Here is a 27,404-nt window from a genome sequence, read left to right as displayed (position 1 = left end):
GCCTCATCAGCTGAAATCTGTTGTTACCATCCAGCAACACTTCATGGCTCCTGCTCCACATGCTCAACATGCTCAAGAAGGGGATGTCCAGCAGGTCTGTGGGGCCCCACTTTCACCCTGCTGTTGGCTGTCTAGCTCATCTTCTACCTTTCCATCTGCTCACACCCAGTGAGACACTGATTTCATTTCTTTTCTTTTTCTTTTTTTTTGCCCATCAGCACTAGGTTGGGATGAAGGGTGCAGTAAAGGGCCATGTGGGTCATTAGAGTGCTGAGAGTAGACTTAGGAATTATCTCACCAGAAAAGTGTTGTGTCAGTCAGGGGTTATGATTGAGTGCAATGTATGGAATAGGCTTCCCTTACATAGAGGGCAGATCTGACAGAACGAGGAGTGAACATGAAATCACACAGTAGTTACCCGCCATCCTACCCACACTCAAGAGCTTAGAGAGCAGCAGTGAGTTAATACTTTATGAAGGACATAAATAATAAAAACCAAATATATGAGCAAAATGAAGAGTTTCCTGAAAATGCATATTCTGATCATAGTGCTAGACATTCATTTCGTTTATCAAACATTTTGACAGTATAATGGAAATAAAACATTGGTGCCAATCAAAATGGATCCACATATCTGGCTGTATGGATTACTCCTAAATCATTACACTTTCTATAATTCTATGTCAGTTGACTTTCTTTAATTTCATTGCTTTGTTAATGCTTTGAGTCAGCATTCATGATTATCGACCTGCTCCCCATTTGAGCACCCTAATCTCCATGTGTTAACGTCTCAGAAGTGCTTCATGAGTGTCATGCATTCCTAGTGCATACACATTTGCCCTGCTGTCTGAACAGGCTGCTTATGTGGATGGAAACATAACATTTCAGTGCCTATCTGCGAGCGTGAGGAAGCGCAGCTGTTCTCCTGTGGCGTTTTTATAGTGGACATGGCAGGGTTCCCACCAGTTCCCCGGAGGTAACCATGGCCCTGCTCAGATTATAATGAGGTGAACGATTTACAGTCTCTGCCTTTTACCCTTCTTTAATTCCATATGAAGTCCCCTCTCCCTCGGCAAGCATCACGGAGTGCTCCGGGAAAGACTGAGCGCACACCTTGGCTTCGGAATGTCAACGAACACCCGCTTTTTGGCGGCAGCTCGAGGAGATGTCTGAGGATGAATAATGAAAAGACGAGCAGATGAACATATTTTTTTCACAGGTCGCTGCCCACAGAGAATGTCACCCAGCATGAAAGGCGCAGTTGTGTTTAAATTCCATGCTGTGGTCCCGGAGTGTGCATCAACATGCTCACATAGAGTGGACAGTGGAATACTAATATACACTGTGTAGCACATTCACATATCTCATGTTCTCTTCTGTTCTCATGGTGAGAAAGTAGTGTTTGGTTGAAGTGTTTGTAGCAAGCTTCAGCAATTACCTCAATAAACTCTATTTAACTGTGGGTTTTTGTGATAGGGGAAGCTGCATATATGCAGGTGAAGCATTAGTTTTTGCAGGTTTCAGATGTGCTTATATAATGCTGAGATGTCTTCAGACCAGTACACGATTGGCATGTAATTGAAAAGTATAGCCAGGCGTTGTGTGTCTAAGGTGGAAAAGCTCTATAAATGACCATTCATAACCTGGTAAATCAGGGACGACAGGCTGTCCTGCAGTTGAGTGATTTCTCTGCTCAAACGTACCTGATTCAACTCATCAGTTAAATGTTAGGTTTAGTAGGTGCATAGTACATATGTAGAAGTTAGTAGGCCTGGTGAACCAAATAGAAACATTGATAAACAATAACTTTATTCTGTTCCCATATTTTACTAACCTAACAAGCCAGCTATTATGAAATTGTGTATATGTAATGCTTTAAAAGTTTCTTTATAAACAAAACTGATTATTATGGGTAACTATGGGTATTTCACATTATTTAAAAAAAAAGATTTGTTGTAATTTGTTGTAATTCTTTTTCACTTTTTCAACTTACCCCGTATGTTATTGAGCTTTTAAAATATATTGTAGGCTTCTGACCAGACTCTTAAAGCAGCAGGGCATTACTGCCATGAAATATTTTTGACTGGAAAGTATCCTGAAATTTTATGACTTTAAATGCACATGAAGAAACAGTGTTTGCTTAGTAATTGGAATCATAATCTGTTCACATTAGTTTGAAATTCAGCAGGCTTATCTCTCTTTTATAGCAAGCAAATCGAAATTCAGTTGTGCTTTTGCTTATCAATATACAACATGTGTTTTGTCAAAGGCACATGATGTATACAAAGGGCCCATTATCAAAATTTCTGTTTTGTAGAAATAACTGCAAACTAGGGAGTCTTTTCAGAACTTTTATAGAACATTATAGATTATTCTCTTTCTCTCAATGTCTAATTACATTCCTACATGCAGGGGAAAAAACAATTAACATTTTTTTCCTTTTTTTTTTCTCCTTCGATCAATGTTCATCATAAAACAAGAAAGTCCCTATTCTTTGATTTCAGTAATTGGTATTCTTAGAGTAATTTTCATTTATAAAGTTTAGAAGACTCTTCTGGCTTCCTTCAAAATAAGAGAATTAAACTTATGTATTGTGTGGCCTAGCTGTCTGAGAAATTGTTTGTTTGTTTTTGGTAAAAAAAAAGGAAACAATATTGGCTTTACACTTGCTAACAACACTATGTTCTAGAAACGAAGAAAAACACGTTATGACTAAAAAATTATTTTAACCATTTGTTGTGTTGAAGTGAATGATGTATTCACAAGAGTGCTACAGTGAAGCAAAACAACGTTTGAGTGTCTCTAGCTGTTAGTCTAGCATAGTGGAACTGGAAGGGTCAATAATGAAAGCAATAAGGGCCTCGGGATGTTAAAGTTTTAATCTTTTATCACTCAGTTCTGGCGCCCGTCTTGTTGTCCTTCATGCTGAGCTGTCTCTCACCTCTCTGGACTTCTCCCGAGGTCTTCCATGATGAGCAGGCGGGCAGGCTCCTCCCTGCCGCTCTTTGAAGGGAGTCGGCGTTTCTATAGATACAGCGCAAAAAATCAATTTCCCATTGACCCCGGCTCTATTCCATGCGGTTCTGCCGAAACGCATGCTTTGGTTTGGCTGGACGGCTGTGCAGATTGTTCAGTGATGAGGTCACAGGCATTCAGTGGGCCTCTCTGCTGAAGTGAGAACCACCAATGCCCTCCGCAGCTTCTTTCTCTCTTTTAAAAGAGCAAATAAATAACCACCTGCTCATTCTCAGAGCGGCGGAACTTTTTCGTCTCTTAAATTGGGATGTGTCTTATTGCATTGCTCTGGCACGACTGTTCCTGGTAAGCTCACCTCCCTTGGGACCCAGGCATTGCTGAATGCTGTCTGCAGTCTGGCTTCATTTACCTTTCTGTCAGCAAGTGATGGAGTAATTGATCTCTGAAGGGGAGGCTTAAGCATCCAGGGTTAAGGCAATATGTTGCATTTCCAAGTTGCCTTTTTGCAGCCAATTTTCAGTTTGTTGGCATGGACATCTGGTGAACAAACTCATTCAGTGCTGGCTTTCCTCATTCCTGGCTCTCCTAGACAAGATTATGAGCCAAGCACAGTATTATCTCTCACTGTGTTTGCCATGCGCTGCGTTGACACACGCCGCTTCATGTGTTCGACCACATACACACACACACACACACACCCACCTTTTGTCACTAAATGGGATGGGCTGAGAGAGGCCTGCACTTATTTTGGCAGCTGCATATCGTAAATGATGCGTATACTATGAGAGTTATCTGCTATGGCAGCTTGACCTTTGTAAGTTACATCGCTTTTGACTGTGCAGCAGACATCAGCTGGGATGAGTCAAGCTGCATCTCAGCGTACGTGAAGCTGCTTCCTGGTTAACCTGCTAATTTGCCTTCCCTATGTATAATTAGATTTACATTTTTCACTAATAGACTCCCCATAATTACTGATTGTAGTTCATTTTAATATCCTTGGTGACAAATCAAACCATACTGCAGCCATCAGGTAGGGTAATGAATTTTGGGCTCATGTTCTGTTACAGGTGCATGTGTCTATTATGAATTTAAATATTGTCATACAGCGTGACTGAATGAACAATTTAATGTTTTGCCCATACTAATAGAGGTGAACTGTGGGCAAAAATAACTAATTGTCTTTTCCCTGCCAATGTCATAGGGTGCTATTTGAGCTACAGCCAGTACGCTCTAAGTTTAAAGCAAAGCAGCGAGTGATTGGTGCAGTAATTTATGATAACCTATGAATTCAGTTCTGTTTCTATTTGTTTCTCTTTGAACTAAAATGCACATAAACTTAAACATAAGAACATGTCCACCCTCACATGTCTGACATCAAGCTAACATACTGATAAAAGTAAATATGTGTACAAAGTGATTTCGATTAACATGAGTTTAAATAAAGTATCAGTCTCCATCCTGCTTACCTTTCAGGTCTGCTCAGTGAGGTGAGCAGAGGGTTAGTTCCTGCATTGTGTGCCATAGCCTCTGGCATGTCTCTCCGCTCTACACATAATTGCCCCAGTATTTTCCCCTCTGTGATTGAATTCATCAGACCTTCTTTGTGTGCAAAGCATGGACTTGAGAGGCAGGGCTGTGAAGCTGCTTATTTATATTTATGAATTCACACTGTTTGCCCTAGTGTGAAATAATGGGTCATTCCAACACAACATGGAGTGTGCAGACCGAATTTCAAATGGATTTCCAGTTTTGCACCACTGAGCTCTATGAATGCAGAGTGCTGGAGTGGGGGTGTGAGAGAGTGAGAGAAGGGCACTGGAGAGTATGAGTTTAAAAAGCCGAGTGGGCGTTCATACAGGACTGGCATTGTTCCGGTCACTGGCTTTATTATTAAGAGCTGTGGTACAAGTGTAGTGGCCTCCTGTAGCATATATCTGATACAGCACCAGTACTCACAGCAACACTGGTAAGGGTTACATACCACAGAAAATGACCCACGATCCTAGCAGCTATGGAGTGCATTTTTAGCTCCAAACACCACAACTTTATAAAATCACCACCATTACTGAATTTTGGCTTTAACAAAGTCTTAAAAACTTATATGTCTGAGGGCCAGTCCGAAAGTCTCTACATCAGTCAACCATTGGCCAGCTGCCTTACTGCTCGGACATGCCTCGCCGAGGCTCCTGTGGGCTGTGACCGACTCTGACAGCTAGGTGCATGCCATGACGAGCAGCACCACATCCCGAGCATACACAGCTGGGCTCCTTCATCCCCCCCACCTATGTACCCTGGCAAATGCATGGAAACAACATGCCCTGTGAAGCCAGGAAGAGGGACATGAGTCGGCAGAGCCAGAAGGAATAAATCAGACAAATTGCTCCCTAAAAGAGATGTCTGTTGAGTGCAACTCTAAAAGTCTAAATGCTGCACTAAACACACTGCCAGAAAACATTAATTACCAACAATAAAACTTTGTCGAGGTAATGTATTTGTGGTATATTTGTGAGAAGTGTAATGTTCTTGCTTGAAAGGGTAGTGAACCAGATTTAAGAGCCATCCTATAATTATACAAAAATATGTTTTTTAAAACCAAAATGGTTGGACTATTAGAGACTTGTCTGATATGATACTAGGACCCTTATGGCTGCAGCATTTTAAGCCTTGTTAACACTTTTCAGTAGACCTTCCAATTCCAACCTGTTTCCTTAATGGGCGATCCATCTCTCTAACAAGCTGTCAATACTGAAGAGACAAAGTCAAATAACCTAATCCCTTTTGCAGCATTAATGCCATTTGGGGTCTCCAGAGCAGAGAGCAGACTTGGTACATGGCAATGAGTCATGAGTTCTTCCCGAAATACGTACAGGATTATTTCTAAAGGCTCACTGGAGTCCTCGGTGCTGAGCATATACTTCAAGCTTTTGAGTAGTTTTACTGCCTACAAATGCTCTTTAACACTGCTCATTTCTGAGGTCTACTTTATGCTCAATACAGCCATTAAAGATCCCTGGGCTTACTCACCAGTCAGGTCTGATGACCAGTATTCCATCAATACCCAGACTTCATGCTTCGTTTAAGGGAGCGGTGACGATTGATGCCCCTTGAAAAATCAAGACACCAAATGCTTTCTTCTCCTCACCAACATTGAACCATTCTCATGGCCCCATAAGATTCAGCGCACGCAGATCTGTGTGAAGTGAAGCTGGGCTGCTGCTCTGAGATTGCAGTCTTCATGCTGTGTCTGTACGCGGGGTGGGTGTGTTGCACCACAGTGAGCGCAGGTGTTCGTCTGTTAGCAGTTTTGCCCTGCTGCTGTCCTCTGCTCCTCTCACCCCTTTGCAGCTGTGGCCGCCATGGCTCGGGTGGCTGGAGCTGCTCCATCCAAGACCTCCGGGAGGGCGGAAGTGAGCTACACCACAGAGAGTCACACAATGGCGGTAAATGCTGGAGACGCCATTAAGGGGCCCACGTGGCTTAGAAAATGGCACAAGTACAAAGAAGCTCTGCGCTCAATAGCTAATTAAGTGGCTTGCATCCATTCCCAGCAGTGAACGTGGGAGCCGGCAGAGCTGGACCAGCTGTGCCTGTCCTGATAACCAGTGCCACGTTGAGACTCGAAACCTGCTGACACCAGTGTCGCATCCACCTGGCTTGGCCTGAAGGCACGGAAAGTACAGAAAGGCTGTGCCAGTGGTTAGAGGAAGTGGAAAAACAGCGAGACACACAACTGTCCTCTCGAGCACTCCTCCCTGTAAGCACTGAGCCAGGAAGATGGGCTGTCTCACATATGGATTTATGAGCGCTGTCACTCTGTGATCTTCTTTTCCCAGAGCCAAACAACGACGCCTAACCTGAGCAGACAGAGAGACACTCATTATTCACACCGTGGCTCAGTCCTTAGAGGCTGCACCAGCAGAGAACTGGATGCTGCCAGTTCTCCACTCTGTATGCCCTGCCATTTGGCAATTAGGAGGCTGATACTAATGAGAAACTGTCAGCAGAAAGTTTCAGTCACTCCAAAGGCATATAAAACATAAACAAGGTGAGTGTCAATGAGAAATACAAATGAGAGAGGAGCCCAAAGATATCAGTGAAGAACATTTAGTTATATTGTTTGCTATGTTATCACTGGTCTCTGGTGGGTTGTGGGTTGTACTTTAGACAAATCCCTGTCACACTGGTGCTGTGACCCAAATCACATCCTGCTGACACTTGTCAGACTCAAAGGGCACTGCTGAGAAAACAGAGATGGCTTACTGTAATAAAGCAAAACTGGGACATGAGAAGTTGTAGTAGAGCATGTGCTCCTTGGAACTTGAGATTGCTACATTGTAAAAAGCAGAGTAAAATTAAGTTGGATATTCATTCACCATTCAGTGTGAACTCCTGCTGTGTTTGTACATCTTTTAAGAATATTACCTCCGCACCTGCTTATCAGGTTCTCTCTACACTGATTGTCTGGGAATTCTGCAAATGCTTGCTTTACTCATGACCCTCAGGCCATCTATAACCTTGCTACTGGCCCCAGAGAATATAAAAATATTTGAAGTTAGGCTTTGCCTTCAGTGAGGTCTTTAGCCCCCCGAAAGGTTTAGCAGGGGTTCCACCAGCATAGAGCTTCATTGCTTGCACCCTGTATGAATCAGAGGCAGTTCTATTTCTGTCTATTGAGTTAATGGATCTGAATTCACTGTTCCTATGCCTTAGACACAGCCAGACCTCAGATCTTTGTTGGCATGGGAACAGATTTAAAGTCCCACTATGGCACACAAGAGGGACAGAGTCATGATTGCCTGCAGCGCAAAAACACTTGGTACTGTTTCCATCAGTGCATCCAGGCAACGTCTCACACTCAGGAAGGATAAGAGCAGAGATAGGATGACTAAACTTACACTAATGTCACAGAGTCCTCTCATCCTCAAATGACTCTAATAAAGAAGGAAGCATGTACTTCACAAGTCAGTCCCTGAAGCTGTCCATTGCAACATAGAGGGCATGCTGAAATCATAATTGTTAAAAGAAGCATCCTGCTAAGTTTGCCAAGAAAATTATACTTATTTACAGTAATTCATTTTGGCATGAAAAATCCACTGAGTCTAAATAGGATCTGCTAATTTGGTTTATGTTGAGTGTCCAGTCCTCTCTCCTTGCATGTCCTTTCTGTAACGCATGGTAGCCCAAGTGCGGAAGGGGCGAGGGGCAGGACGCACAGACTTCAGCGATGTGGACGAACATTTATTTACATATAACGACATCGGCACTGACAAGTATTACACATGACAAACACAAACATGAAACGGTTAACAATAAACACAGACGATAAACACGGATACGTTTAACAATGACGGAAAGAACATTAACCTTAACATTAACACGTTACATCCACATTTTACATTAACAATGACCAACACTGCACACTTCGACATGGGTTTAAATACATATAAACAAACAAGGTGCAGGTGTGTGCAGGTGTGGCCACAAACAGATCCTCCCACTACACGTGGCTGGTCAAACCACATGACTCGCGGAAGGCGACCGTTCCGTGACACTTTCCTCTGCTCTTACTCAGGTTAGGTTATTCTATTCTATTGTGCTTTCTGCTGTGTTCTGCATAGGTCACATGTTCTGTACATGTCTAGCACCATGGTCACTGTTTAAGTGATACCGGCCATCAGATCAGCACACAGTGCCATGACTTTAAGAAGCTTTCTGTGGCCTGCAGTGCAATGAGTAATAAGATGTGTTTTCTGCAGGACCCTCGAGGCAGATCAATACAGTGTACTGTTTCTAAGCTGCCAGGGTTGGGTAAATAGGCTAAGGAAATGAGACAGATAGATGGGCCCAATACTAGGTTAGGCCACTTTGTATTAAAGGTTCTGAATACTTTATCAGGGAAGAATTATGTGCCAGAGTTGCCTGATGACTTCTGGACTACATTTGTTTCTTTCTACAGGTGTATCAAAAAGAATCCATTCCTCAGATGCCAGACAGGCTTATTAGGTAGAGAACTTCACTAGGGACATTCATACATCACTCAGAAACACTTCCGTGTGCATAGGGCTAAAATCCTCCCAGTCCAGCTAGGAGCCGGGTGCTATATTAATGTGGTACCTGAAGCTGGCTTGGCTTCTCCTGTGCAGTGGGCAGTGATAGGCAGTGGTGTGTTTAATCACCAGCACTGTCTCAAATTCATATTCTGTCCTCTGCTTCTGCTTTCTCATCCTCTTACTTCCCCTCCCCTCTGTGTTCATGGTAATGGGATCTCTTTATGTTCTCCAGACTCAGAATGCACATATATTATAGCTCCTTAACTCTCTCTCTCTCTCTCTCTCTCTCTCTCTCTCTCTCTCTCTCTCTCTCTCTCTATATATATATATATATATATATATATATATATATATATATATATATATATATATGTGTGTGTGTATGTGTGTGTGTGTGTGTGTGTTTGTGTGTGTGTGTGTGTGTGTGTGTGTGTGTGTTTATATGACACACACACGTCTGCTAACATATGTGGTAAAACAACAAGGCCAAAGCATAGTAGAATAGTGGCATTCTAATTACACAATTCAAATTGCACATATCTCTAGTCCACACAAAAACCCAATGGATCTGACTATTTTTTCTATTAAGCTTGCCTGCATATGTGTATGTGCACGTGTCTCTCTCTCTCTCTGTGTGTGTGTGTGTAAGAGAGAAAGAAACAGAGAGGACAGTTCTGTGGACAGTCTGACAGTGTGTGAAGGGGCTCGCTCCTTTGTCCTGTGCCTCTCTAGCTCTACACAGATGCGGTTGAAGTGTTTACATCATGGCTTTAATCCAGCTATCCTCTCTGCTTTAATAAGATTATCTGCTTTTCATCATGTTCTTTTCTTCCCTGTTTCTTTCTATAATGCTCCATCTGTACAGAAGGGGTTTGAGGGTAATAGAGTGAACATAAGTGGCCATGTCCCTGTGAGTTCACATCCTGTCATTGTTTCCAGTGCCATCTCCCAGTGGCCACTGTCCTCACTGTTTCCCATGTGGAGGTGCTGATCCACACACCACATTATTCCTGATGCTCTGATATGAGGCTCAGGCTGAGGTAATTTTACTAAATGTTACGAGGTATGAATGATTTAAAGCAACTATTTGCTGCATGTATCCTGGATGTGCGAGCCGTTTTCAACCACCAGAGTATTATGGCGAGGGATCCAACTTATCATCCATTATTTACACTCATGAAACTGGCATAATGAATCGACCGGCCCATGGTTTGACAGCAGCCTTCAGTTTCTCGTTTTACCTGTGGTTCAGACATGATGTTCCTCACTACGGATCATTGATCACGGATGAGTCCAAACTGTGCAGCACTGATATATGGTTCTATCAGGTACAGCAGACTCCTGCTCTGAACTAACTGGTTTACACCTGAACTAAAAAGTCTCTCACTGTCTAATTAATCAAATTAAACACACAAAATGTTTAACCATAAAATGTCAAAAATTTTGGAAAATCTTTCCAACCTATTTTATGGAATTCTCTTTTATGGATTTCTTTTCTGAAAAATATTTTGAATCATGCAAAACTAAAATAGCTTACTGAGTGCTTACACTACAGCAGTCACAATATTGGATTTCCACTACACCATTATTGTGGCCGAAATAATTCATGATAACAATATTATTGCAATAATTATAGAAAATATGAACAAAATAATAATAATGCCATCAGTCAAATTCACCTTTATTTGTTTGTGTGTTTCTTTTTTGGCAAATTAATCATAATCAAAATAGAAGAGAGAGTGAGTTTCAGTTTCAGTTTTTGCAGTGTTTGTCTATTTTCATGTCTGCTGTAGTCATATAGTCATATATAGTCATATATACTGGTGTATATACCAGTGCAGTTGACCTTAATATTTTCCTGTGCACAGTGTTTTCAGCAAGCACTTGGCGATGCATTAGTTTTTCTTAAAATAAATTTTAGACAAGTCCATATCATGTAGAGGACATGCCTTTTAAAGTGACATTAGATCATGTTGAATCTTTGAGCGCATAGTGATTGGCAGGGGGGCAGAGCTGCTTGTCCTGTTGATGATGAGTGTCTGGTTTCATGGCCCTCTCTAGTCCTGGTCCGAGTGGCATGGTCTTTCCTGACCTCATCACAGTGTGCATTGGAAGCAATTCCAAGCGCTGCATCTTCACACTGCCATTTCTTTGCTATCCATATTGTTTCAAGACACGCCAGAAAGCCGAAACACATCCCTTCCCTTTCCACGGCAGCTATTCTTCTATTAGCTTGTTCCTGATTCACCAACCAGATTTTTCTGGCTGCCCCTGAGAGCCTCTATTCTACCATTCCATTCAGAGTATTTACCTTCGGAAAAAGTCAAAGGCCATTAGTGGTCTACATAATGGAGTATATAAATTGGTATTGCATCTCAGTGTATGTGATTTATGTGGTATGAAGGGGTTCGTGAATAAATATTAAAACACTGGTGTGGCATAGGCTGCCAGTAATGACAGGCTGCCTGGTTTCCTCTGCTGTGTTTGATTGCCTCCTACCTGCAGAGATCCTGACAGGGACTGCAGGAGAAACAGTGGGGACTGGCAGAAGGATATGAACTGGCCATAGTCTGTCTATACAATCACTTTAAATCATGGATGCAAGGTCTTCTAGACCACTGCACATATCAGATGCTGATATTTTGTGTTCTTATGCTCTTAATACCACTTCTCTTCTGTGGGTGCAGGGCATTGGGTCAAGCAGTGAGGGTAAACCTGACCCTGTGCACATGTAAACACAGACCCTGGGGCTGTCAGTCAGCACTACCCCACCCTGCCCCAACTCTAGTCCTGCACCCTGCACTGGTATCCTGCAGGGCTGAGTGCGGGAGCCAGAGGCCATTGAGGAGCTCATTCCAAGCAGGGGTAAACGCACCAGGAGCGGGTGTGTGCTGCTGACAAGAGGGGCCATTAGAATTCATAATTATCATTTCGTGTTGCCGCATGCATGGTTTCTATGCTAATTAACTTGCAGGAAGCGGAGAACGGATGGTGCTGAATGTGTTGTTTTCTTTATGTCTCGCCTGGCTTGGTGGTTGGTGTGAGTGCTTAAACCGGCTGACACACACGCCCACATACACGCACATGTGTGTAAGAGAGGCTGTTTGCGTGGTTGTGGCTGCCATTCATTAGCTGTTTGACAGTACGGGAGCGTGCGTGCTGTGCATGGGTGATGGATCTGAGCAGCAGATGCTCCATCATGAGCTGTGAGTGCCACAAGCACAGCCACATCAGTCCTGATGGCACACAAATGGGACACATTCCTTCCCTCTTAGTATTTCAAATGAGAGTAAACACTCAATGAGAAGACCCTCTATCATGCACTACCTGGGAGGGAGAGAGGGGAAGGAAAGAAAAAGAAAGAAAGAAAAAGGAAAGGAAGGAAAGAAAAAGAAGAGAAAGAATGAGGGCAAGGAAGAAATATAAAACAGAAGTATAGTCTGTCATGCAGGGTTGACCTACAGTGGTATTGTGTTGTATTCATACACCATGTACTGAACTATGCTGTAATAAACCACAGTTCCATAAACCTGGTGCACAGCACGCTGACCTGCTTAGTTTTCTTTTTTAGCTGTATTATTTTTTTATTTGTCACTGCATAATACAATGATGCTAATGCATTCACATCCCAGCAGCAGTCCTGGAGGGTCACAGTCAAGCACAGATTGGTGATTTCCCTGCTCTTACACACTTACTAAACCTAATAACTAAACAATTAACTGATTTGAATCAATGAATTGATTCAGCTGAACTGAGTTGACTCAGATGGGATTAGGCAGGGAAATTGCTGAGCTCTGCTGGAATCTGGCCATTCAGGACTGGAGCTGCCACTCAAATCAGCATTTTATTTGAACCATATCTTTTTAATTATTATCTTATTGAACTGTTCTTCACAAGAAGTACTTTGTTTGACTTATTTGAAATATTATTTAATTGTTCTCTTTGTACTATAAACAAATTCAAAGATTCAAGCTTATTCTGCAACAGCTTCTCTCTTGTGTAGTTCTCCCCCACTCACTCAAATGGAGTAAAGGCACATTTTAAAATAGCTCATTATTCTTCATTGATTATATTCCTCTAATTTACTTTTCAAATATAATCATCATATTGTATATATAATCACATATATTTTGCAGTCTATTATTGATCTATGCATTAACTCATTTATGCAAAACCCAGTTACCTAACAGGGCATTGTCTTTAATGCATTCACGCTACATGAATATTTAGTTCTAGTTTATAGTTATTTTATTATATACCTTCAAATTATACACATGCCAAAGCAAGAGCAAGATTAACTCCCATGATCCTCCTTGCTTCAGCGCTGCCGGGAGTCAGTTGTTCCCAACGTGTCATCCAGCCAGTGGAATTTCCTCCTACTGGATCCTGCGTTACACGAGTTGCTTATGTAAATGGCCCTAAAGCTGTGAGCGTTGCCTGCCGTCAGACGGAGTGAGCTGCGGGAAGCAGCACACCGCAACTCCTCATCTTCACAAAGGAACAGTGCCTCAGCTTTTAAGAGGAGGAAGTGGGTGGGGGGTGGGGGGCACCACAGACTCCTGGCCGCCGAGAGAAGAGAAGATGTTTGGATTAGGCTCAGGGTGATAGAGAGGGAAGAGTACAAGGAGCGCTGAATGGGGGGGGGGGGACTTAAAGTGTTTGGAAGTACTGCTGAAGGTCTGCTTTTATAGAAAAATGATGGGCTTCCATGATTTCAGGGTAGATCCACTTGTGGTTAATGCAGGATGCATTAGTGTGCTCACTCTTTGTTTTCAGATCCATTCTGTAGCCTCCTATTTTGGTGAAGTGCACTTAGTGCATTTTGAAAGAAAAAATTGAAAATCTTGAATATCAAATTGATTTTCTATATCAAACTTATATTTCACTTTCATGTGTTCAATGTCAGTAGCAATATTTCTCATTTATGTAAAAGGTCCCTTTAGAATGGTTAGAAATGCAGTCAGTCTGGTATTCTTGTGCCTGTACTTGCATTAATGATTGATCACAGTGGAGGATGTGAAAGGATCTATCAGCTCTGTAGGGCTACTGACTTGGTAACCCTCTGACCATGGGTCTCATCATTAGTCCACGGTAACCTTTAACCTTTGCACTTGCCTTGTCCTCTCATACTTGTGTACATTTGGCTCCATGTTCAACTCCATGTTAAACAATACTCCCCCGCAGCCATGCTAGCTACAGGGACACCTTTTGATAGACACGACTCATTAATGTCCTACTGTGTCATAATCAGACATATGAATGAATGATTTTGATCCATATGCTCTCCCCCCATGAGCTTTCAGCAGCTCTGCACTGCGGTGCACACTCGCTGCCAGCCTGAGCTCTGCCCATGTGGCGGCTGACGGCTGCTGGCGAAATAATGCTGAGTGCTTCTGACAGGGAGGCAGCACCCCTGGACTAGATTTCTAATGTGCACTTTTATCATCTCGCTGCACGGCGTGCCTCACCCAAACATAGCGGACTGGTGCGAATCTGGAGGAAGAGGACTTCTCATTTCCAAAGGCTCTGACCCTTCCTTTGATCTGCCACTGCCGATTCCTGCTCTGCTTCGGCGCTAAGCTCTTCTTTAAAGTCCGACAGAATGGTTCGTCTCTTCCCCCACTTCACTAAGCTCTGGCTTACACAGCTGTGCCTTTCATACACTTGTACAGACTGATCTTTCTGCCAGAGCTTTTACCACGAAATAGGCTTGAAGAGGACAAATGGCTGGTGACCCGAAGAAATGGGTCTTACCATACCTCTTAGCTATTTTTGCAAGGTTGTGCTGTACTTAATATATTGTAGGTATATTAATATAATAGCAATCATTTTGGCCTCATTGCATCTGGAGAGAGATCTGTAATATTAGTGAAACTATTATGAACAGACAGAGTACCAGTCCACCTATGATTAAGAGTTGATTTATAATATGCAGTTTCTCTTTCTTTATTCTTTACTTTATTCTTGTACAATTCTGTCAATACAAAATGTCATCAAATACTAGTGAACAGCATATCATCAAATGGTTCATTTCAGCAGTAATTGGCATGACAGGATCTCTCTTTCATAAAATGTTGTTAGAAGATACAAACTATTCAAAAATGCTTGTTTGGAAGAAATGTTTCTCATTTCACCTCATATTAATTTGCATATCCACATTGACCTTGTGAATACTGCTGGTGTGCAGTAAAGATGACAAATGAAATGCTCAAAGAAATTAGTCAATTATTAAGCCACCCTGCATGCTCATTATGCTCTGCACCCTAAGTCTCTCACTCAGTTTTTTTTTTTTATATGAATGACTGGGAGGACGTTTACATGCAGTATATGTGTGCTCCAAATGACTAATGCACTAGTAATTGTCTTGGCTTTTTACACATTCTTTTGTCTTTACCACTGTGCTTTTTGATTCTGCCTCTCTAGGACTCTGTTCTTGCCACAACACGTGGCTCCACTCCCATGTCTACTGTCTGCTCCGAAATGAGTTTAATGACAATCAGTCAAGCTGAAATGCTGTGCCGTAGTCTTGACCCTGACCATATAGTGCAGTGCTGCTGCCTGCCAAGGTGTGAGTGGAGAGGGTTCTGTCAGGGTGGGGTAAACTGAACGAGAGCAGAGGCTTACAGGAAGTCTTTTGAGAGTGAATGAGATCTGGCTGTATGGAAAGTGTGTCCTATTCCACACTAAAGAGATGGTGTCCCAGACCTCTGGCCTCACAATTCAGAGGGCTGTGAACATTAAATGCCATTAGCGAGTGTGGCACTGCTAATAAGAGCACCATTCAGCCTAGCCAAGCGGCTGGTACACATCGGCATGCACTACTCTGTTGTGATTTTCTCTTCAGGGAGTACAAATGGCAAATATCATAGTTGCACTGTGATCATATTCATTTTCTTTTTACTATTTTGCTGCACAATGTAATACCTCACATTGAGAGTGAATTAACCCTGTTAATACATTGTGGACAGAATGAAAGTGTAATGAAATGAAAGTGTTTGTTATTCTCTGACACCTATTTCCTTTAGTCCTTTGGTTATGAAGAAGACATTGTCCTAAATTATACTTAACAACTAACCTTTTCTGAAAATATGTTATTTCAGAGCATTTTGTAGTGGTAATGTGAGGGAACCTCTTGAGTTAATCTGCCTGTCTTAGATAAATCAATTTGGGCCCTTTAAAACCCCAAAAGATAAATTTTGATCTGCAATTAGAGAGGGCACCTTAATACTTTAGTTATGCCAGTGTGTACCTGAAGTTTAACAACTTATATTATAATTAAATGTTTATTCAGATTGTTTATAGAAAACTGGCTGACTTGTTCAAACTGAGTTGTTTTTACTTGCTCAGATAAATGTATATGTTCATGTCAGATACGATTATAGAAATTATAGTTATTGCAACTCAAATGAGACAAGGCAGTGGTTCTTCCGGCAGCGCTGACCTGTGGAGTGGCCAGCAGGGGACACTGTGAATGTGGTGCCGGGTCAGTTGCAGTGGCATGTGTGATGTCATGTGCCTGGTGTGTGTAACCCTCCCAGGCCATAGTGGCTCATGCATCAGCTTGGTGTTGGGGCGCATCAAACACTGCGCTGCTCACAGTCTGTGGAGAGGAGCAGAACTCCCTGCAAATCCTCCACATCCTGCTCCCCTCCTCTCCTCTCCCCACTAACACTAACCTAAACAACGTCACCCTCCTCCACCTCCCCAATGACCCCGTGTGTGGGAATATACACTACTATATACACACCCTGCTGTCCATAAACATAAATTACTCCAAGAATGACAAAGACATGGGAGACTACTGCTTTAGTTCACAGTTTTTCATCTTCTCTGTCTGGTTATTTATTTATTTTGGAATGTGCACAAGTCAGGGAGTCGTATGAAAAGTGATTCGATGAGTCTAAATCGTTGATGTCTGTCAGCTCTTTATCTGCCTGTCAGTAGCTGGCACTGATATCCTGTTTTATGTAAGTCATTAAATGCTTAGTATGAAGAGAATGTCTGCTGCTGTCATGCAGGTGTTCCCTGCATGCATTCCTCCCCCTGGAGCTGTGAGGCCCAACGTGAGCTCACTGTTTACATTCCCTGTTTCTCAGGCACTAAAGTGCCATTGCCTCAAGTATGTTAGCTTAGCTTATCTAAATTAGCTGAACTCCTCAGTGACGGGCCATCTGTATTGCCCTGTCTTGTGAGAAGGGACTATTGTTGTCATTTACAGGCCCTATTTACAGATTTTCTTCCCCTTTTGTGCCTGTAATTTGTTCTGCAATCATTCTGCTGCCCATACTCACATACTGACCCACATGCCCACACATGCACAAACACACACACACACAAACACACACAGAGACATTCCGAAGCAAAACAAACAAAAAAAACCCACCTTCTTCGGTGGTTCTCTGCTGCTTAACCAAGGCCCTCCCCAAGTACTGAGCATAATAGATTGTTTGAGCAGCAAGATAAACAGGTTTGGTGACTTGAGGTTGAAGAATGTTTTCACCAGGTCAGTGTGCATGATTTATGGCTTCCTATGATGAATTGTCTCCTTTTTCCAGTAAGGACATAATGATCAGTATGGCCCACCTAAATGCAGCCCAGTAATGCCCAGTTATCTGCAGATTTAGTTGCACCCAATACACCCCCACGCTTACAGCTGATGAGAGATGGAGGTATGTTTGTTTAATTTGACCCTCCCTCACCTCCCCTTTTCTCTCCCAGTCTGAGAATCTATTCAACCCAGGCAGCATGGCCAAAGGGATAGGGGGAAAAACTGCTTCCAGATCTGTAAGGGTATTAATTCCCTTCTGTTTAGCCTGTGTTCCTCTCTAAGGCAACTACGTACCTTTATATGAGTACGTCTGATTGACCAGATGCACCAATTCATTAAGATCCAGGAAGATGTGGATTCAACTTTAATGGACCACCTAATAGGCCATTGATCCCATGAACAAGTTAAATCTAGTTAACTGGCATCTGTCACTGCTTGATGATGTAAGGGAGTAGCAATACGGGTCATCAGACCTTATCATTGAGTTACAAATCATGAGAATCTAATCATTATGCTGTTTGTACAGTCTAAATGTCCAGAGACATTTGGTAGGAGAGGAATAAGGCCATCAGACTGGGGCCTGTACCTCCATTAGCTTCCCCAGTAAGAGACCCGTTTGTGCATATTCAGATAGGCATCTCTATTTCCTGAAAGGATTCTGAAATGACCGTCCAGCTGCAACTCCTGCCATCACACATAAGACCTGAAATTTGGGTCATGCCTGAGCTAATGCAGTGTCTTATGGGGACACACACTAATACACGTGCACACATGGATGCGCACTGCCAGAGGTGCGTTCTGAATTTAACATGCTGGCCTGTGCTGATATGACTGTGGCTTGAGGCATGGGACACACACACACACACACACACACACACACACACACACACACAGTGATCATTCTCCCTTTCTTATTCCAGTCATGTTCCAGTTGTTGTAGAAGAAAAAAAAAACAGTTGAATGAGTGTTCACTTGCTGAGGTCAGAACGATGCGTTTGGTCTTTTGAGGACAATATACTTCCATTATGCATTAGCACAGCATCACAAACTTGTATCTATGACTGATCTCAGGCATCTGTAACCAATGAAAAACACCACACTGATTAAACAGGAGTGTGGATCTGGCAGAATGCATAAAAGCTTCATAGCTGGAGCTGGATGCTGGGGTTCTGGTGGTCATAGTGTTATTAAAGCAGTCCTGGGAGGTGTAGCAAACCTGGCTTACGTAGATTTTCTCTCCCACTAGAATGAACAGAGAGAAAATCAGGGTGCTGGCTTTTGATTTTGGTCACTGACTCATATGTCAATCTGGAGAAACAGTTCACTTCAGTGGGTGTTGGAATAACCACTGGTTGAGTACACATTCAACCTTGCATTCACACACACTCACACATGTTGAAACCCTCATGCATGCACATGCAGTGGCACACTTCTATAGTGAAATAAAAAGATTCAGAAGAGTAATCCATCTTTAATTTACACCTTATTAACTGATCTGACATCGCTGTGGCTGGCAATACTATGAGAGAAGAGCACTGGAGAAAAAAACACACCTGTTAGTCAGATCCAGATCTCAGCTTTATTATGTCAGCACACATTTTTCTAATGAGGAATTAGGTAAATAGCCCCGCCAAAAAAGTAAACAAGCAGCCAGATGTGCTGGCGCTGGGCACTGTGGGGCAGAGCCCAGCCAGCTGATGGGGCGTTGCTCAAACTCAATTTCCAAAGCTGTGTGAGGTAGCGGAGATCAATACATTTCATTTTTTACAGAGGGGTGCTATTGATCCCAGGGAGTACATTTACACAGGGCCATCTCATTGTTGCACGCTAAGGCACGTATTATTTTAATCATCGAGATGTTTCATCTGACAGCCTGGCCTCTCCACGCTGATGATGGGTACACTTTTGAAATGCAAGCAGAGGCAGGCAAGAGAGAAGAGTCCAGATGCTGGGTCTCAAAGTGAAGCTGAACAGATTCTCTGCAGCGAAAATGTATTTTTCATGTAATTTGGTGTGCGATTCTGCTCTTTCTTCCACCCCACCTTTCTTAGTTGCCTTGGTCCTCCTTTCATTCCCTCCATATTTTTTGTCCATTCTTTCTCATTCTTTCCCTTTCACACTTTCAGTGTTTCGTTTTCCAGTCTCACTCTTTCTCATGAACGCAGTCGGACACACTCGCACTCACTTGCACACACCAAAACCTGCTTTCTCCCTACACACAGAGACATGTGCAAACGCACAGACAAAGGCATGCTATGGACTGTGACAAATTAGCTGGCCAAATCGCATGATATGTGAATGAAATATTCATCCCCAAATCGTTTTCATCTGTAAAGCCCCATTAACCCAATTCCCATCCATCAGGGGCCTCTCGGGATGCTGAGAGAACTGTCTGTCACTCCAAGACGAGGAGCCAGGGTGTGATCTCTGCCTTACGTGCCCGGCTCCATGTCTGCATGACTGACAACTTGCTGCCTCCTCACAGGTGAGGACATAACATCACACTCTCTTATCCTCCCTACCCAACAAACAGCTCACAGCCATTAGGGTGTGCTGATCCAGCTGGTAAATACCACAGTCATTAGAATAGTGCGAAATGGCATAAGGAGCTCTCGCTGAGGTCAGACTAAATGCCATGGGGGTACTGCACTGGCTTGCTGGCTTTTGGAAACAGTTCACCTCTGCCTATAGGATTTATGCCAGGGAAGGACCAGTCTTAATGGACCAGAGGAACTAGCATCTCCTGCCTTGCATGTGGTTACTCAACCAGTCAACTTAGGCTGGGAGTCAGTTCGGTCTAGTAACACTATGTTGTTATGCTTTCAGAGTATGTTGCTCTAATCCACTGAACAGTAAATGCATACAGATACTTTATCTATAGTAGTTTCTGACTGTGGTTGCTGACTTGTTTGTCATAATGCATTTGTCCAGTTTATCAGTGATATTACGTGTATTAAGCACTTTGCTTGCACAGCAATGAAGGACCTCTGTGTGAAATGTCCTGTTTCACTGGAAACCTTGCATACTACATTGCAATTGTTGCTACTCCCCCTCTCTAGAAGCACAGAGAGAGAGAGAGAGAGAGATAGAGAGAGATAGAGAGAGAAGCAGCCCTGCACTGTTCATTTAGATGCTGTGAAATCGATGTAGACACAATAAGGAAGTTACCATGCAACCATATGTAAGTGCTTAGTTAATATTTGTCAAATGTCGTATGCAGGGGGTAGGTTGGAACATCACAAACAGTTAATCATTCTGAGTGGTGAACCCAACACTCCCACCCAGTGTAGCGTAATTTTATTCACTCATCAAATTTGCAAATGAAAGGAATGTCATATTCATAACGTGCAAATGGGCATGGACAGAAAGCAATCACAGACTATGTTGCAGCTTGCCCAGAGATTCATAAGCCAGGGCTGCTAGAAGCTGCTGCACGGAGTTTCTTCTCCAAGGACAGACGTGCAGACATGCAGAAGTGGCAGTGTGCAGTGTTTTAGCTGGGGACTAGCTCCGTTAAAGGCTCAGATACTCTCATTCATACTACAGGTTCATTATTTCAGGTTATCTCAACATTTTACTCATTGAGCATGCATGTTTAAAAGGACAAAGGCAAAGGGACAAAAATGCAATGGGTTTAAATAACTAGCTTGATTTGGTTGGGTTTGGTCCAGTGTAGATGACCTCATAAATCCTCAGGTTGGAGTTATGCACTGTCTATGTTTAGCCGTGAAGCTGGGAGCATTTACCGCCCTGCTACTGACCTGGATCATATCTATCCCAGCCTTTTTTTCTCCTTCTCATATCTCAGGAATCTTTCCATATGTCTGTGTTTTCTCTGAATACCTCTTCCTTAAAACTGTCCGAGTCCCTTGATCTTTTTTTGCATATGCAGCAGTGTAAAATTCATACTCTTCTCTTCACAAGATTTTCGGGTGTTTGAAATGAATGATGACGGCACCTTTCCCACAGTGTGATTGGAAAAGTGGGAGACTGGGAGATGGTGGCCCACGCCCAGGCTCTTGGTGTGCTGCATTTAAATAAGAAGCTCTCCCTCTCACATATCATTACAGAGAGTGCACTGGAGACCATAAATCTCCACTCCTCATCTCATTTCGGCATCACCCTCTATTTCAGCCACTTGGCTACCACAGTCTCCCATATGCCTTGCTTCCATCGAAGAGCCACTATGCCGACTACTCTTTCCTACAAAGAATGAGTTGTGAGGTGCACAGAGGCCTTGATCTGACCCCGCACCAACCCCTGGCCTCATTAGAATGTCTGCCTAATCCCGCAGAGCACATTTCTACAGTTACTAGTCAAAAGAAAAACCCAGCTCTGAAAAGTACACCTTCTCCTCATCTTTACGGGGGAGGTCTCAAAAGGGAGCACAGCTGCGGAACCTGCGTTAAAACCACTGGTACTCAACAGCTTCTCATAAACATGTTTTTTTTTTTTGTGTGTATAAACATAAACTCAAGCTGTGTGTGTGTGTATGTATATGTGTGTGTGTGTGTGTGTGCGTGTGCATGTGCGTGTGTGTGTTCTGGTGTGTGTGTGTGTGCGAGTGTTTGTGCCTGCCACTGTTAATGTGTGTTCTATAGCAGGGCTCTGGAGAGAGTGCGCTGGGTGCACATGGCGGGCAGCCTGTGTTTGGGGTTAGCTGGATTAAGGTGTCACATATAAAGCTCTGCATGCGCCCTCTCCCTGATGAACCAAACTTGTTCTATGTACTGACCCTGCCTGCCACGGCTGTGTGTGGCATTGCTGCCTGGGAGAATGGCACCTTGTTTTCGTTGCTGCTTTTGACTAATGGGCGCATTAAAAAGGAACCTGCTCAGTGCGGAGAGTGAGGGAGAAATAGTGCGGTGGGAGCCATGCACAGTGTGGTGCAGCAGCAACCTGATGATGTCCAGGCTCCTGTGGGCCACCCTCTGCTGAGCGCCTGCCTTTTGAAATCTGTCTTCACATGTTTACCATTCTCTGAACTAGCACTGTCATACTGGGATTAGGAGTCGCTATGGCATGCATCGTATATGAGCGACTCAGTAAAAACCACAGTTTTAGCTGGGATCCGAGCAATTGATACAAGCTCATTTTAAAACAAGCCTTGGTAGGAGAGTAGGGTTAAGAAAGTGTGAGAAGAAATAAGCATGTGGCTGTAAATGTGTGTGTGTGTGTGTGTATGTGTATGTGTGAAAGAGAGAGAGTGTGGAGGAAAGAGAGCTACAGAGCACTTGACACTTTCTGGCACTAATGCATCCTGACAGGGTGAGTGAAGAGGCAGCTCATTATTATGCCATGCATCAGGAGTGTGGTTGTGACCCTTGACTCTGTCCAACCCTGGTCCAACATGAACCCCACGCTCTCCAGCTCCCTGCTCCGCAGCCTGCAGTTGACAGACCCAATGATGTGGCCTTTTGCAGGAGAAACTACCATTATTATTTCATATCTGTAGGCACACAAAACTAGGCTCGGTGGACACTGTTCACTTTGAACTCTGTACTTGAACTGTTAGACGTAGAAGAGGGCTAAAAACTAATTAATCACAAGAATGGCAGATATCGTAAATCTTAATAAGGAAGCTATTAGGCACATCAAGAAACCAATAAATCAACGTTTGGCGTCAACAACGTTTACCTCATCCATTTTTAATGAGGGCTGAGAATTCAGAGGTACGACAGAAGCTTTCAAGGGTTGACAGCAGGCAGCCTGATGCCACTGATTATTTGCTGTAGTGTTGTGTTTGATCCTAGCTGGCCGAGATGTGGTCACCTTGTGATCCACTGTTCTGTGGAAGATGGAGCGGCGTGGTCTTCATAATCACTCACCCGTGACATGGCTGTGTGGAGAAAGCAGCTGCTCACTGTTTTATATGCCACAATAACTTTATTGAGTGAATGAAAGATACTCTGTTTTAAAGGGGAGGTTGAGGGAGGATCTGACCTATTGTTAGTTGGCGTGGATGAGAATGGGATAAGTGGTGAGCTCATCTGATAAGAGATGAGAATACTTCTGCATAGCTGGCTAGAGACTGATATATTATAGTGTTCCAGGATCCATCTTAATTGGTCCCCAGTGAACCCATTGAATTTTCCAGCTATAGGATAGATGAAACCACAGAAGCGAGTCTTCAACAGTCTTTCCAGCCTAATTACACCAGTGTCTTCTGTTCTTAACACAAAACAGTCAGAATCTGCACCGTTATTATCGCCTCTTCAAAGCTCTTTCAAAGCGACTGCTTCTGTCAATCACATGCTCAAGAATGTACAGGGAATGACTTGAGCAGACAGTGTCTTTTCAGGCAGTGGAGAAGGCCACCTCTGGCCCTCTAGCTTTACGGAAATACGTCTGTCTGTTTCATTCATGCTCAGCTGCTCCCATAGGAGGGTCAGGTGTCTCTCTGAATTGAAGCCAGACATTCCTTTTTCCCAGTGTATTCCTATTGTGCCACACAGACCATGTCATGTTCAGGTCCTTGTGTGCACCGGGGAACTCCCGGCTGGTCTCATGTGATGAGGAGCATGGTGTTGTCTCTCTCACACATGACTTTGTGGATCTGCTGTCCATCTGTGAGCGCTCATGCCCTCCTCAGACCAAACTGGTCCCTCCCCTTATGCCTGTCCTCAACAAGTGCCTCCTCCAGTAGAAATACTTTATATCAAATAATGTTTAGGAGGATTATGTCTGCTCACTTATGAATCATGCAGAGAAAATAGAAAAAGCATTGTCTTTCCTAATGTGTCTGATGAATACATTTGTGAAATTTGATGATAAGTTCTAGCCTTTAGCTAAAATTATAGTCTTAAATGATAATGCTCCATACCTACTGTATCTGCGTGATGTCATAGTTTTGAATCTGCTTGGATGGAGCCTTCTTTTTTTACATACATATTTCATAGGACTTCCCCTTACAGCATCTAATTCACATATATTTTTGCTAGTTTGAAGTTAAAAGATCCCCATGGGTTTGATACAGTAGAGGCTGAAAGGAAGTCCTGTAATACTTCCTGACTTGCATTTCTTTATCTGTTGGCCTGTCATCTGAGAATGTGCTCTGAGACAGGGATTTACCCAAATGAAGTCAGTCTAGTCTAGTGAGCAAGCTGAGCCAAGCTGGCTGAATGAATCCAGGCTCTTGTGTTCTGATCTGGCTCTGTCAGCAGCACGGCCCGCAACGCTGATGCCTTTCTCCTCCCCCATGCCACACTTCGGATCAGAGCCATGTTGCCTGTCTCCACGGCAACGCTAAACCATGGCGAGAACTTCCTGCTCTGAAATAGCTGGTGCGCTGATGTCAACAGCTCTTGCTTTGCATCCAACGAGTTCTAGGGAAAGAGGCCAGTGTGCATCATGGCCACTCGTACCTGACTGCAGGGACAAAAAACAAGTGTGGTATATGAAATTAGCATCCTATGTACACCTCCCTGCATGCAAGCAGGTGAGTACCAGTGCACATGACACAGGGGTAACTTAAAGAGAAGCGAGCACAGTGAGTCAGGGAGGCCACATGCGCATCAAAAATAAATCACGTTTGTACACGTCCAAGTGGCTTGTTTGAAGCCGAGGCTTAGGGATAGTCTGCCAGGGCTCCGGCCTCTGGCTCTGAGTAGGCAAAGTAAAATTATCTCCAAGAGTCCGAAAATAGCCTCTTGCATTTTTAGTTAAGGGCTTTAGCACCTTATTATCATGGCTTCAATAAAGTGTTTTCTTCTCTTTTCTGGATAATTGTGTGATTTACTTCTGACTATATTTTTGGTGCCTGTTTATAAGGCATCCACTTAGTTTTTATGTACTGCTAATAGACATTAATTTAATAACTCATTATGGTATCTTAATATCATGTTCAGTGAAGCGATATTGGCAATTGACATTATATGGCCAGGCAATTATCTTTTCTGACAGTTAATAGTTGCCGTTTCTCGTGTGAATCCCATTAAATTTTACATATTATGTTTTCTAGTTTTCCCATTCACTTCAAATTATCTTTATTGCTGAGCCTGTGCTGTAATCTATTTTGTACAGACATATTTTAGATGCTTCCTGCTAGCAGAGCTATCAAGCATTGGCCACATTTTTCAAAAGAGGAGACTGCATCAGAGTTTAGATCTGCCATTATCAGTGGTCACATGGAACATGTCGAGGTAATCAATGATTAAACCCAGCCTCACTCCTCCCCACTCTCACACCAGCAGTGACCTCATAGCCTGTATCCATCATGCTTGCTCTCTCTCTCTCTCTCTCTCTCTCTCTCTCTCTCTCTCTCTCTTTCACTTTCCTTCACATTCCCCCCCTCCCCCTTCTTTTTCACGACATTGTTGAATTTTGCTCTTCCTTCTCTAAAACCCCTTGAATCTGGACACACCCAGCTGGAGTCATTCAAATGAGACTGTAAGACTTAGCTTGCTAGGACACAGACATCTGTGGGCTTTGCCGGGGAAGAGATAACCATTCATTCCACCAGGAGGGGCTTGTCGACCAGAGAGCACTGCAAGGGGAACTGCTCTCAGAGAGGAGGACCCATGAGCAGAAGAGAATGGTGCTATGCTTCAAACGAACTGAAATTTAGAAGATACTTCACAAAACATGCTACACCAGTGAAAAAAGGACTGTACATTTTTATTTGAAATTATAGTAGATTAAATTAGATCTGTATGAATGTCTTTGCTGGTTTTCCAAAAAAGCACTCAAATACATATGTGAATGCTTTTATTGGAGAGTAGATCTTACATATAAAATTTGAGACTCATGCAAGGATAATCAAAGAAATGCTTTTGGGTGCTCATTTTCTCTCAAATGGGGAATGTGAGATGTATTCAAAGATTTTCATGCTGGAATTGTGCAGTTATGATGTCCTTACTCAGAGCTGCCTTTGTTATAAACGGAGGAACAGTTTTAATCTACACATCATTTCTAGTATTTCCTAAACTGAATATGCATCTCAGGCATTTCCCTTCAGTGCCTTTGTGTGCATATTTACACTTACCTGACACTTTTATACAAAGCAACTTATAATTATGAGTGAGTACAACTTGAGGGCCCCCACCAGTGGGGCTTGAACCAGCAACCTTCTGACTACTAGTCAAGTACCTTAACCACTGAGCTATGTGTAAAGGGATTACAGTGGATTGATTGAACTGGACTTTTGGCTCTTCTGTTCTGAATTTTAAAAACATTATTTTGTCTTTTTGTGGACCTGCATGTATCTCAGCTAAATAGAAGTGATAAATCCATTCTGAGATTAGGTGAGTTGAAAGTGATTGTTGACCTCTTAATGAGACATATTAGCAGGACATCACATTCTCAGTAGTCAGTCCTGTGAGATCGTTGATTTCTTTACTGCACACCAGATAATTTATCAGTCTGTAAAGACAGACAGACAGACAGACACACACTCTCTCTCTCTCTCTCTCTCTCTCTCTCTATATATATATATATATATATATATATATATATATATATATATATATATATATATATATATATATATATATATATATATATATATAGCCTAGGCAGTTACAACGCACAAACATATATCTATGACCGCTTTTCTGTCACTCCACTACGGGGCGTGTTATGGCTTTTCGCAGATGTCAGATTCAGTGCTGTATAGTACAACGACTGTAATGAAAATGAACTAAATTACATAACCTGTGATACAAAAAAATTGTAGAAATATATTGAGAAACAATTTAATTTACGGAACGTAAATTTGTTCTGCCACATTTTGTGCCACAGAGGAGTTAATTTCCGCATAAAATAATCTACAACCAAATCTAGTCCCATAAATATCGAAATGGTGTAACAAATCTAAATAAACTGTGTAGCGG

The sequence above is a fragment of the Electrophorus electricus genome, chromosome 6 (assembly GCF_013358815.1).
Source record: "Electrophorus electricus isolate fEleEle1 chromosome 6, fEleEle1.pri, whole genome shotgun sequence".
In the NCBI taxonomy this organism is placed as follows: Eukaryota; Metazoa; Chordata; class Actinopteri; order Gymnotiformes; family Gymnotidae; genus Electrophorus; species Electrophorus electricus.
The sequence above is the reverse complement of the archived record's forward strand: the minus strand, read 5'-3'. Positions refer to the sequence as shown.